Source organism: Stegostoma tigrinum, chromosome 45, assembly GCF_030684315.1.
Source record: "Stegostoma tigrinum isolate sSteTig4 chromosome 45, sSteTig4.hap1, whole genome shotgun sequence".
Classification (NCBI taxonomy): domain Eukaryota; kingdom Metazoa; phylum Chordata; class Chondrichthyes; order Orectolobiformes; family Stegostomatidae; genus Stegostoma; species Stegostoma tigrinum.
In genome coordinates this window covers 15,712,402-15,725,788 of record NC_081398.1, presented here as the reverse complement: position 1 = coordinate 15,725,788, position 13,387 = coordinate 15,712,402, and the positions used below count along the sequence as shown (strand labels likewise).

At 49.3% G+C, this 13,387-nt stretch overlaps 1 protein-coding gene, 1 long non-coding RNA gene and 1 other non-coding gene across 4 annotated transcripts in view; 1 reads left to right on the top strand and 2 right to left on the bottom strand.

The window, feature by feature from the left end:
* Nucleotides 1-3,629, bottom strand: part of pld2 (phospholipase D2) — a 108,220-nt gene extending 104,591 nt beyond the window's left edge. For both annotated transcript variants that reach the window (XR_007246761.2, XM_048524177.2), the window contains exon 1: nucleotides 3,340-3,629. The gene's annotated coding sequence lies outside the window, so the exon portion shown is untranslated. The remainder of the gene's footprint in view (nucleotides 1-3,339) is intronic.
* On the bottom strand, nucleotides 228-439 carry LOC125448836 (small nucleolar RNA SNORA73 family). The gene has a single exon (XR_007246782.2). It is a non-coding gene; the product is annotated as a small nucleolar RNA SNORA73 family (small nucleolar RNA).
* The window catches only part of LOC132207319 (uncharacterized), a 155,871-nt gene continuing 145,452 nt past the window's right edge, over nucleotides 2,969-13,387 (top strand). Inside the window, exon 1 of the long non-coding RNA XR_009443432.1 lies at nucleotides 2,969-3,703. This is a non-coding gene — a long non-coding RNA (uncharacterized LOC132207319). The remainder of the gene's footprint in view (nucleotides 3,704-13,387) is intronic.

Below are 13,387 nucleotides of genomic sequence, written 5' to 3'. Positions count from 1 at the left end.
CTTGGAGACAACCCAAATTTTACAATCCAATGGCAACTTAAACACAAGCTCAGAGAGACGAAGGGAACAAGGGAGTGTGAGAGAGGGGCAAGGGTGAGGGTGAGGGCCAGGCAGGGGCACAGAACAAGAGAGAGAGGGACAGAGACAGAGGCATGGCAAGAGAGAGAAAGGGAGGCACAGCGAGAGTGAAAGAAAGAGAGGCACAGTGAGAAAACAGACAGACAGAGACATGGTTCTGCATGGTTTATCTCCACAGTCACTGTTCAGATTGCAAAGGTCTAGGAATATACAGGATGCTGTCCTCACCAGCTGAAAGCCGGGGACATGCCTTTTCTCCAACGCCGTGGAATGGGACTGTGTCACAGACAGAATATCTACACTCCCATATGCCACTTGGACAGAGCCAGACAAGAGCAACCTTGCTGGGTGCCCATGTTGGGGCTTCCTGCTCAGCTTGCTGTCTTCATCCAGCTCTACGCCTTATTGTCTCAAAAAATGAGCCAGCCAGGATATCAGGAAGAAACTAAAACAAAATTCCAGCAGTGGCATTGATGTGTTGATTGGATTGGCATGCTTGCACTGATTCTGGTTGAGGTGGATTTATGGAGGACAGGATCCTCTGTGAGACTCCCCAGCTCTGAAGTGCTACCAAGGCATCTGCTAATATTAGGGTCATAGGTTTATATCATATCCAAAATGCATTACTATCAACAGTGCAACACATGACAGTGAGAAACTCCAACAGGGTGCTCCCTCAACGCTGACCCTCCGACAGGGTGGCACTCCCTCAGCACCGACTCTCCACTCCCTTCCATCAAAAACAATGTTGTTTTTGTCATTCATACATTGCATCTATCACCCATCACAGTTGTCCCTAGATGTAACTATTAGATTGCCTTTTCAGAGGGCAATCAACAATCAACCCCATTGCTTTGTGACTGGAGTCACACGTAGACCAAACCGGGTAAGGCTGGCAGATAGGACTGTGAGGGCACGAATGAACAGATTTTTTAAAAAACAATTGACCATTAGATTTCAAAACGGGTTGAATTCAAATTCCCCGTCTGCTATGTTGAAATGTGAACCAGGTCCCAAGGACACGTCCTGTGTTTCTAGACAAATGATTGAATGATCACACCACTCAGACATCAACTCTCTGATCTGTTGTGAGCGATATCAACTCTTCCAGTCTCCCTCCGTCTCACTCAGTATGAAGCACACTCAGACCTTTGTTCGAACAGTGCTTTTTTGAACAGTATTTCAGATTCATGTACAAGTATTAACTTGCATAATCAGGCAACAGAAGAGAAACTCAGACACACAATCATACCTGCAATCCACTTCAACCTGCAATCCCTCTAAGATAAAAGATCGGAGATCGCTCTGCAGATTCCACCCTGAAGACTTGCTGACAACACACTGTGTACTTCCAAGCACTGGCATCAATTGGACAGCACAAGAAAAGACCACTCAGCCCATCATGCCTGTTCCAGCTCTGTTCTCCCCCCATAACTCTGCAAATTCTCCCTTTCCAATTATTTCTCCAAACACCACCTTTTGAAAGTTCCTCTCGAATCTGCTCTGACCTGCAATAGGGGTTACGGTGAGAGTTAGAGTGAGGAGGTTTATTCCAGATCGCGAGAAATTACTTCGGAAATTAAAGTTACTCTTGCTTCCCTTGTTGAGTAAAACCTTCTTCCCTCCCCCACTCCACTCTTGAAAGCAGTTGGACTTCATTTACCCGATCAAAGCCCATTATTATTTTTCATTCATCACAGAACATGGGGATTACACTTGGAAGCATTTCCAGCCCTTGCCTAACTGCCCCAGAAGAAGCTGACGGTCTTGAGCTGTTCCAATCCCTGTGGTGGGGGAACACATGCCAAATGTGGGGGGGGGAAATGGTGCTCCAGGATTTTGACCCAGAGGGAGCGGACGAAAGGTGAACTGACCCCTTCCTAGAGGAGCCAAGTGGGCAAAGGGATGGGAAAATCAGTGCAATCTTGATGTGTCGAAGGGCCTGTTCCTGTGCTGTACTGTTCTTTGACCTAACCCTGCGGGCGTTTTCAGCAGTGAGAGTGGCAGCGAAAAAAACAGCAAGTTAACGGGCTCTACACCAGCTACTTTCCCACCCAAAGTAAATAGGCCACAGTGGGAGTGATGGTGTTGACCTCAGGACTGAGGCTGTCAGAGAGGTCCACAGAAAGAGGTTACTGTGCTATTGACCATTTTGGTGTTTTCATTGACCATAAGAGAATGTGTGTTGGATTCTGGGCTCTCACAGGAATTAAAACTGGAGGATCCCACTGCATTTAAGTGGAACTGCCTAACACACATCAGAAGACAGAAAGGGCCTTTCGTTGGCTCACTGCCAACACCTTGAAGCTGGTCGGGTGTGGCCGGAATGAACAGGGTGAACTACACAAGAGCAAACATGTCTCCACCCCACCCCAAAGCTCCGCGAGAGACCTGAGAGGCCATCAGCCTTTCAGATTGCTGCTACTATTCAACCCAATTTGAGAAAGCGGCCCAGAACAGCAGGAGTAGCGATGCTTTCCTGAATCCACCCGCGACAAGCTGAGGCGTTGGCGAGGAGACAGAACTGGAGGTTATCCAGACTCTCAGTCAAGGCGAGGCAGGAGAGAGGAAGATGAGTGAGACAAATAAGTTAGTATCATAAACCTCAACCCTTCCCCTCCACCCTGCTGCAACGAAAAGACTAAGCTTCCAGACCAGCTGCCCCATTCCCCCACATGCAAACCTGAACTATTCATGACCCCTGCAGAATTAACAGCAGATTCCTTCATTCTCACTGTCTCGGTCAGAGTTCACTCCAGTTTACTTTTTTTTCACTGCCCCTGCCGCCTCCTCCAACCCCTCGCCCCCCCCGCCCCTGTCGCCTCCTCCCCCCCGCCCCTGTCGCCTCCTCCAACCCCTGCGCACCCCCCTCGATGTCTGTCACCTTCTACTACTACAGCTCCTGGACCATCCCTCCCGACTCCCTTCGTCTCCACTATTTGTGACTGCCTGGGCCCCCACTCTGGAATCCCCTCCTAAAACTGCTTTTTCTTTCTCCTCCAAAATGCTTCTTTAAATAATAATCTCTTCAAACAAGCTTTTGGTTGGTCAGTCCTCACAGGGATTTCAGTTTCACACAGCTCCGGATAGGAAGGTAGAACGCGCTACAGTGAGCGAAACGGCTGCTGTTAAAATGGAAATCGATGTTGTCGAACAATAAGAGTTAAAACTCCCTCATAATCTTGCTGGGACTGAACAGATACACACGGACAAAGGTTGTCGACCCATTACTTGCAAAGCCGCACTTTCTCAGTAACTTACCCACGACTTAATTCCAGGAGATTGGAGGCTCCCCTTAAGGCGGACAAGCAAAATTCCTCGCCAGATTTGCCCAAGTTAGCCTGGGGCTATTGCCACGCAGCTCTGCCAAAGTGGGTGCGAAGCAACAGCCGATTTCGAGCGGAAGCTGGCTCAGAGAAGTTTGGAGAGCAACAGGGACAGAGAGGAGTGGGAAGCATCTAACGAGAAAACAAACACACCTAAAAGCTGAGCTTCCGCAGAAGGGGAAAAGAAAAACAAAACGCCAGGGAGCCGCCTATGTGCACAGAGTGTGTGTGTGAGAGAGAGAGAGAAAGCTGTAGGAGATTTAAAGTCGCAGTCCACTCCCAGTGTTGCGAGCCTTAAGGTAGGGATCCTGCAGAAATTTAAACTTTTTTTCTGGTCTTTTAAAGTAACTTCTCACTTGGGAAATATTTAAAGGGACAATTTTTAACCATTTGAAAACTACCAGATATTTAAAAGGGACAAAAACAAAGTTGCTGGAAAAGCTCAGCAGGTCTGGCAGCGTCTGTGAAGGAGAAAATACTTCGGGTCCGGTGACCCTCAGAACTGTTCTGACGAAGGATCACCGAATCCAAACTGTTAACTCTGTTTTCTCCTCCACAGACGCTGCCAGACCTGCTGAGCTTTTCCAGCAACTTTGTTTTTGTTCCTGATTTACCGATTCTGCAGTTCTTTTGGTTTTTATTCAGATATTTAAAAGGACAGACTGATAACCTTGCAGCACGCTTTCTAGTACTGGATTGAAGAGAGATAACAAAGTGTGGAGCTGGATGAACACAGCAGGGCAAGCAGCATCCCAGGAGCACAAAAGCTGATGTTTCAGGCCTAGACCCTTCATCGGAGAGGGTTCTGAAATAAATAGGGACCAAGGGGGAGGCGGACCGAAGATGGGTGGAGAGGAGAGGAGAGTAGAGGTGGGGAGGGGATAGGTCAGTCCAGGGAGGACGGACAGGTCGAGGCGGGATGAGGTTGGTAGGTGGGAAATGGAGGTGCGGCTTGAGGTGGGAGGAGGGGATAGGTGAGAGGAACAACAGGTTAGGGAGGCGGGGACGAGCTGGGCTGGTTTTGGGATGCAGTGGGGAAGGGGGAGATTTTGAAGCTTGTGAAGTCTACATTGATACCATTGGGCTTGGAATTCTGCTTGGGAACCCTGCAGCCCAATGGTATCAATGTGGACTTCACAAGCTTCAAAATCTCCCCCTTCCCCACTGCATCCCAAAACCAGCCCAGCTCGTCCCCGCCTCCCTAACCTGCTCTTCCTCTCACCTATCCCCTCCTCCCACCTCAAGCCACACCTCCATTTCCCACCTACCAACCTCATCCTGCCTCCTTGACCTGTCCATCCTCCCCAGACTGTTCTATGTCCTCTCCACCTATCTTCTTTTCCCTCCATCTTCAGTCCGCTTCTCCCTATTTATTTCAGAACCCTCTCCCTATCCCCCTCTCTGATGAAGGGCCTAGGCCCGAAATGTCAGCATTTGTGCTCCTGAGATGCTGCTTGGCCTGCTGTGTTCATCCAGCTCCACACTTTGTTATCTTGGAATCTCCAGCATCTCCAGTTCCCATTATCACTGGATTGAAGAGAAACGTCTTCACTCAGAGGGGGAGGGTTAAATCTTTGGAATTCCCTGCTCTGAGGTATTTGTTTATATTCCCTCACTGCCTCCACACGATTGACATGCCAGTGAGAATACCAAGAATTTTTATACATCTGTATGGAGCAAGAGGGTAGCCGAGGAAAGGGTTGGCCCACTCAAGGACAAAGGAGGGAATCTGTGTGTGGAACCAGAAGAGATAGGTGAAGTCTTAAACGAATACAGAAATAATGGGAACTGCAGATGCTGGAGGATCCGAACTAACAAAGTTTGGAGCTGGAAGAATAAAGCAGGCCAGTGCTCCTAAGATGCTGCTTGTCCTGCTGTGTTCATCCAGCTCCACACTTTGTTATCTCTTAAACGAATACCTTGTGTCAGTATTCACCAAAGAGAATGAATTGATGGAGGATGATCTCAGAGAAGGGAGTGTCAAATTTCTAAGCCAAGTTGCTATTAAGAAGGAAGAGATATTGTGCATCTTAAAAAGTATTAAGGTAGATAAGTCCCCGTGTCCCAGAATATTGAGGAAGGCAGGAGAACAAATTGCTGGGGTATTGACAGGCCTCTTGGGCCACAGGTGAGGTCCCAAGGACTGGAGTACAGCCAATGTTGTCCCATTGTTTAAGAAGGGTGACAGAGATAATCCTGGAAATTACAGGCCTGTAAACCTCATGTCGCTGGTCAGCAAATTATTGGAAAAGATTCTCAGGGACAAGATCTACACTCATTTAGGAGCGAATGGACCTATTAGTGATAGACAGCATGGTTTTGTGTGGAGAGAGATCATGTCTCGTTAATTCGTTTTTTTTGGGGGGTAGCAGTAGAAGGGTGCTTTTCGGAATGGAGGATTGTGAGTAGTGGCATTCCACAGGGGTGAGTGCTGGGACCTCTGCTGTTCATGGACTACATAAATGATTTGGAAGAAAACATTATTTAGTAAGATTATTTAGTAAGTTTGTGGACGATACAAAGATTGGTGGAGTTGCAGATAGTGAGGATGATTGTCAGAAGACACAGCAGGATATAGATCAGAAATAGTAGGAACTGCAGATGCTGGAGAATCTGAGATAACAAGGTGTAGAGCTGGATGAATACAGCAGGCCAAGCAGCATCAGAGGAGCAGGAAGGCTGATGTTTCGGGCCTCGGCCCATCTTCAGAAAAAGGATCTTGTTAACACCTTGTTATCTAAGATATAGATCAATTGGGGGCATGGGCAGACAAATGTGAGATAATTTTGGAATATCAAGTGAAGATGGAAATTATACAATAAATAACAGAACCCTTGGGAGTATTGATATGCGGAGGGATCTGGGTGTGCAGGTCCATAAGATCACTGCAGGTGGCAGGACAGGTAGAAAAGGTAGTAAAAAAGGCCTATGGCATGCTTGCCTTCATTGGAAAGGGCACTGAGTATACAGATAGGCAAGTTATGCTACAGCTTTATCGAACTTTAGTTAGACCACACTTGGAATATTGCATACAGTTCCAGTCACCAAACTACCAGATGGATGTGGCTGCTTGGAGAGGGTACAGAAAAGGTTTACCAGGAAGTTTACTCATAGGTGATGTTTGATATGAGAAAGTGTTGGATTAAGTGGGTTTGTCTTTATTGGAACGCAGGAGGTTGAGGGGTGACTTGATAGAACGTCATAAGATTATGAATGGCATTATTGGGTTGAAAGTAGAACAAAGAACAGCACAGCACAGGAATAGTCCCTTCAACCCTCCAAGCCTGCGCCGATCCAGATCTTCTACCTAAATCAGTCACCTATTTTCCAAGGATCTGTATCCCTCTGCTCCCTGCACATTCATGTATCTGTCCAGATACATCTTAAACGACGCTATCGTGCCCGCCTCTACCACTCCCGCTGGCAACACGTTCTTGGCACCCACCACCCTCTGTGTAAAGAATTTTCCACAAGTATGTCCCTTAAACTTTTCCCCTCTCACCTTGAAATCATGACCCCTAGTAATTGAGTCCTCCACTCTGAGGGGGATAAAGCTTCTTGCCATTCGCCCTGTCTATACCCCTTGTGATTTTGTAGACCTCAATCAGGTCCCCCCCTCAACCTCCGTCTTTCTAATGTAAACTATTCTAATCTGCTCAACCTCTCTTCACAGTGAGCACAGGCATTTTCCCAGGGTAGAGGAGTCAATTGCTAAGCAACGCAGGTTCAAGGTGTGGGAGTTGGCGGGGGGGGGGGGTGTGCACGTTTGAAAGAGATGTGCAAGGTACGATTTTCACACAAAGGGTTGTGAGTGCTTTGAATGTGCTGCCAGAGGTGGTGGTGGAAGCCGGCACAATAGCATTCCAGAAGTACCTGGTCAAATACATGAATAGGAAGGGAATAGAGGGATACAGATCCCGTAAGTGAAGATAGTTTTAGTATAGACGGGCAAAATGTGTCAGTGCAGGCACAGAGGGCTGGAGAGCCCATTCCTGTGCTGTGTTGTTCTTTGTTCTTGTTTGTCCAGCTCTGGTCAGCTCACTTGGCAGAGCTGGGTCTACAGTGTAATGCCCAGCACTGTGGGCTGTGAATCCAGTGGTCTGAGTTCAAATCTAGGTGGGACCTCAGATTGTCAAAACAGTCATTTAATTTTGGGCATGCAAGTGAAAATTGCCTATGGAGCAAGAGTAAAGCCAGTCCTTTTAACACCTCCAAGTTAGATCTCATCACATAGAACAAAGAAAATTACAGCACATGAACAGCCCCTTCAGCCCTCCAAGCCTGTGCATGCTGCCCGTCACAACTAAAACCCTCTACCCTTCCAGGGACCATATCCCTCTATTCCCATCCTATTCATATATTTGTCAAGATGCCCTTTAAAAGTCACTATAGTGTCTGCTTTCACTACCTCCCCTGGCAGTAAGCTCCAGGCACACACCACTCTCTGCGTAAAAAAACATGCCTCATACATCACCTTTAAACCTTGCTCCTCGCACCTTAAACTCATGGCCCCTGGTCACTGACACTTCTACTCTGGGGAAAAGCTTCTGACTGTCCAGTGTGTCCATGCTCTTCATAAACTTGTAGACCTCTATGAGGCCGCCCCTCAACCTGTCGTTCCAGTGAGAAGAACCCAAGTGTCTCCAACCTTCTTCCAAAGTGGGAAGCACAGGCCGATCTAAATCCTGGTATGGAGTATTAAGCTGTGGGTGCATATCACTGAGGTGTTTGCTGAGCTGCCCTAAGTGTTCGACACCAAGCAAGCAAGCTGGAAACAGAATGTGGAATGATACCCAGGCTAGAATGATGCTCTTAAAACCAAACTATTTTATATCATCCTTTGATAAAAAGCATTGCGCATCACAGTGGTAGGTACATGCGCTGACACTTGGATGGCCACCAAGAGAGTGAACGATCAGCAGTGCTGTTTGAACGAGGAGATACATTGCACCTGTTTGATTTGTCATACGGCCGCACTGAGCAGAAGAGTATGTGTGACAAGTGAAACCTGAAGCTAGAGTGGAATGCTGGAGATGTGATTGTCCCGCAGCTTGAATGTTTGCTAGTGAGAGAGATTTGCAAGTGGCGCCTCAGCTCAGCAATACATGGCAGACAGCAGTGCTGTTCCTGGTGAGAAATTTTATTTGGTGGAGAGGAAGGGATTTCCAGGACAACCTCAAATTGCTTTCAAAGGCATCAGTAAAGTAGAATTCAGAGGCAACGATGAGATGAGTCACTTTGCAGATACAAAAACCAAGAGGACGTAGTCGCATGAGCTGCTGAGTCAGCAGACCGGCAGCTGACATGATCCTTGTCATTGCTGTTTATACGCTTCAGAAACATCCTTCTGCAATGATTTGCAGTCAGCTGTGGGTTCCATGATGTAATGGTTATGACTCTGAGTCCACTGATCCAAGTTCAAATCTCTATGCAGCCTTCTTTCTGGCAGTGAGAATGATCAGCGTTGGAAAATCTGTCAGTTTCACAAATGACTGAGTGGACAACATTTTCCTCTCGCAAGGGTCTGATTGTGAATGGTACTTGTGATGCTTGTGTGCCACATGCAATGCGCGCTGCTGTTGCTTCAGCTGCGGTTGTCTTTGCTTACAAGGGCACCTCATTGAAAGACCAGCTGCTATCATTCCAGAGTTCTCCCCAGGGACCCCTGTGACTTCAGTTAAAATGTCGGACCACTGGGTGGGTGCAGGCCACTCCATTCCCGGCATCGGGTCACTCTCTGTGTAGGGCACAAAGGTGGAGAAGGCCTACCCTTTCCACACAGTCACCCAGGGTCCCATCAGGCTGACTATCAGCACCAAAGCCCCCAGTTGGTATTTTTTTAATTTCGAAAATATACTTTATTCATGAAAGTATCTTTGTATGTATACATAGTTACAAATGCAGTTCTGTTCTGTATAGTAGAATATCATGGAAAGAAACAAACATGGGAGCCTGACTCTATCCAAAAAGCAAAGATGTCTCTTACGTGTAAAATACTATAATTACATACAGTTGAGTCATCAAAAAGGTCCGATAACTGAGTGGGCCTCTATTTGCCTCCAGCAGGAAGATCCCACTTGGCAGTGGCTGCCGTAAGCTTTAGTGCATTTCTCAGAACCTTGAACCTTGGAATGTGCCAGTCTGCAGCACTCAGTTGGGGTCAGCTCCTTGTTCTGGAAGGCCAACCAGTTTCAGGCAGACCAAGGAACGTCTTTCACTGAGTTGGTCTTCTAGGTGCAGTTGATGTTTGTCCCAATAGGCATCCCGGGGAACAGAACGTAGCACACAGAGTCCCATATCACAGTGCTGCTCGGGATGAACCTCAACAAAACCACTGCATTTTTCTCCAGACTCCTTTACAAAAGCACGTTCCAGAAATGTATGACAGTCTCAACCCCCCCACCTCAGCAGCCACTTCGAGGGTATCGTATGGTGGTGCAAGTTGACCAGGTGTACATGAAGGATCTCACAGGATCTCTCGCCAGCAGTCAAGTGATGTCTTGGCGCTTGTTGGAAAGTTCTGGTGATAAGGCATTCTGCCAAATGGCTTTGATAGTCTGCAAATGGATCCTTGACTTCCTGACCATAATGACTAACAATACCTCCACAATAGTCCTCAATAACATACTTGCAAGGATGCGCAATCAACCCCTTACTATACTCCCTGTACACTCGTTACTGTGAGCCCAAATTTAATCTTAATTCCATCTATAAATTCACTGACAACACCATCATTGTAGGTCGGCTCTCAGATAATGATGAGACAGAATACAGGAAAGAGATAGAGTGCTCAGTAGCATGGTGTAAAGATAACAATCTCTCCCTCACTGCCAGCGAAATTAATGAGCTGGTCATTGACGTCAGGAACCAAGGTGGAGGGCATGACTCTGTCTACTTCCATGGCACCAAGGTGGAGGTAGTCGAGAAAGTCAAGTTTCTGGGCACAATGATCACCAACGATCTGTCCTGGTCCGCCCATATTGATGCAACGGTCAAAAAGGCACAACAACAAGTCTCTACTCATAGAGTCAAACAGCACGAGAAAAGATCTTCAGTCCAACCAGCTAAGCTGAACATAATCCCAAACTAAGAGATAATGGGAACTGCAGATGCTGGAGATTCCAAGATAATAAAATGTGAGGCTGGATGAACACAGCAGGCCAAGCAGCATCTCAGGAGCACAAAAGCTGACGTTTCGGGCCTAGACCCTTCATCGGAGAGGGGGATGGGGGGAGGGAACTGGAATAAATAGGGAGAGAGGGGGAGGCGGACCGAAGATGGAGAGTAAAGAAGATAGGTGGAGAGAGTATAGGTGGGGAGGTAGGGAGGGGATAGGTCAGTCCAGGGAAGACGGACAGGTCAAGGAAGTGGGATGAGGTTAGTAGGTAGATGGGGGTGCGGCTTGGGGTGGGAGGAAGAACCGGTTAGGGAGGCAGAGACAGGTTGGACTGGTTTTGGGATGCAGTGGGTCGGGGGGAAGAGCTGGGCTGGTTGTGTGGTTCAGTGGGGGGAGGGGATGAACTGGGCTGGTTTAGGGATGCAGTAGGGGAAGGGGAGATTTTGAAGCTGGTGAAGTCCACATTGATACCATATGGCTGCAGGGTTCCCAGGCGGAATATGAGTTGCTGTTCCTGCAACCTTCGGGTGGCATCATTGTGGCAGTGCAGGAGGCCCATGATGGACATGTCATCAAGAGAATGGGAGGGGGAGTGGAAATGGTTTGCGACTGGGAGGTGCAGTTGTTTGTTGCGAACTGAGCGGAGGTGTTCTGCAAAGCGGTCCCCAAGACTCCGCTTGGTTTCCCCAATGTAGAGGAAGCCGCACCGGGTACAGTGGATGCAGTATACCACATTGGCAGATGTGCAGGTGAACCTCTGCTTAATGTGGAATGTCATCTTGGGGCCTGGGATGGGGGTGAGGGAGGAGGTGTGGGGACAAGTGTAGCAGTTCCTGCGGTTGCAGGGGAAGGTGCCGGGTGTGGTGGGGTTGGAGGGCAGTGTGGAGCGAACAAGGGAGTCACGGAGAGAGTGGTCTCTCCGGAAAGCAGACAGGGGAGGGGATGGAAAAATGTCTTGGGTGGTGGGGTCGGATTGTAAATGGCGGAAGTGTCGGAGGATAATGCGTTGTATCCGGAGGTTGGTAGGGTGGTGTGTGAGAACGAGGGGGATCCTCTTGGGGCGGTTGTGGCGGGGGCGGGGTGTGAGGGATGTGTCGCGGGAAATGCGGGAGACGCGGTCAAGGGCGTTCTCTATCACCGTGGGGGGAAAGTTGCGGTCCTTAAAGAACTTGGACATCTGGGATGTGCGGGAGTGGAATGTCTTATCGTGGGAGCAGATGCGGCGGAGGCGAAGGAATTAGGAATAGGGGATGGAATTTTTGCAGGAGGGTGGGTGGGAGGAGGTGTATTCTAGGTAGCTGTGGGAGTCGGTGGGCTTGAAATGGACATCAGTTACAAGCTGGTTGCCTGAGATGGAGACTGAGAGGTCCAGGAAGGTGAGGGATGTGCTGGAGATGGCCCAGGTGAACTGAAGGTTGGGGTGGAAGGTGTTGGTGAAGTGGATGAACTGTTCGAGCTCCTCTGGGGAGCAAGAGGCGGCGCCGATACAGTCATCAATGTACCGGAGGAAGAGGTGGGGTTTGGGGCCTGTGTAGGTGCGGAAGAGGGACTGTTCCACGTAACCTACAAAGAGGCAGGCATAGCTGGGGCCCATGCGGGTGCCCATGGCCACCCCCTTAGTCTGTAGGAAGTGGGCTAAGGGGGTGGCCATGGGCACCCGCATGGGCCCCAGCTATGCCTGCCTCTTTGTAGGTTACGTGGAACAGTCCCTCTTCCGCACCTACACAGGCCCCAAACCCCACCTCTTCCTCCGGTACATTGATGACTGTATCGGCGCCGCCTCTTGCTCCCCAGAGGAGCTCGAACAGTTCATCCACTTCACCAACACCTTCCACCCCAACCTTCAGTTCACCTGGGCCATCTCCAGCACAACCCTCACCTTCCTGGACCTCTCAGTCTCCATCTCAGGCAACCAGCTTGTAACTGATGTCCATTTCAAGCCCACCGACTCCCACAGCTACCTAGAATACACCTCCTCCCACCCACCCTCCTGCAAAAATTCCATCCCCTATTCCCAATTCCTCCGCCTCCGCCGCATCTGCTCCCACGATAAGACATTCCACTCCCGCACATCCCAGATGTCCAAGTTCTTTAAGGACCGCAACTTTCCCCCCACGGTGATCGAGAACGCCCTTGACCGCGTCTCCCGCATTTCCCGCGACACATCCCTCACACCCCGCCCCCGCCACAACCGCCCCAAGAGGATCCCCCTCGTTCTCACACACCACCCTACCAACCTCCGGATACAACGCATTATCCTCCGACACTTCCGCCATTTACAATCCGACCCCACCACCCAAGACATTTTTCCATCCCCTCCCCTGTCTGCTTTCCGGAGAGGCCACTCTCTCCGTGACTCCCTTGTTCGCTCCACACTGCCCTCCAACCCCACCACACCCGGCACCTTCCCCTGCAACCGCAGGAACTGCTACACTTGTCCCCACACCTCCTCCCTCACCCCCATCCCAGGCCCCAAGATGACATTCCACATTAAGCAGAGGTTCACCTGCACATCTGCCAATGTGGTATACTGCATCCACTGTACCCGGTGCGGCTTCCTCTACATTGGGGAAACCAAGCGGAGGCTTGGGGACCGCTTTGCAGAACACCTCCGCTCAGTTCGCACCAAACAACTGCACCTCCCAGTCGCAAACCATTTCCACTCCCCCTCCCATTCTCTTGATGACATGTCCATCATGGGCCTCCTGCACTGCCACAATGATGCCACCTGAAGGTTGCAGGAACAGCAACTCATATTCCGCCTGGGAACCCTGCAGCCATATGGTATCAATGTGGACTTCACCAGTTTCAAAATCTCCCCTTCTCCTACTGCATCCCTAAACCAGCCCAGTTCATCCCCTCCCCC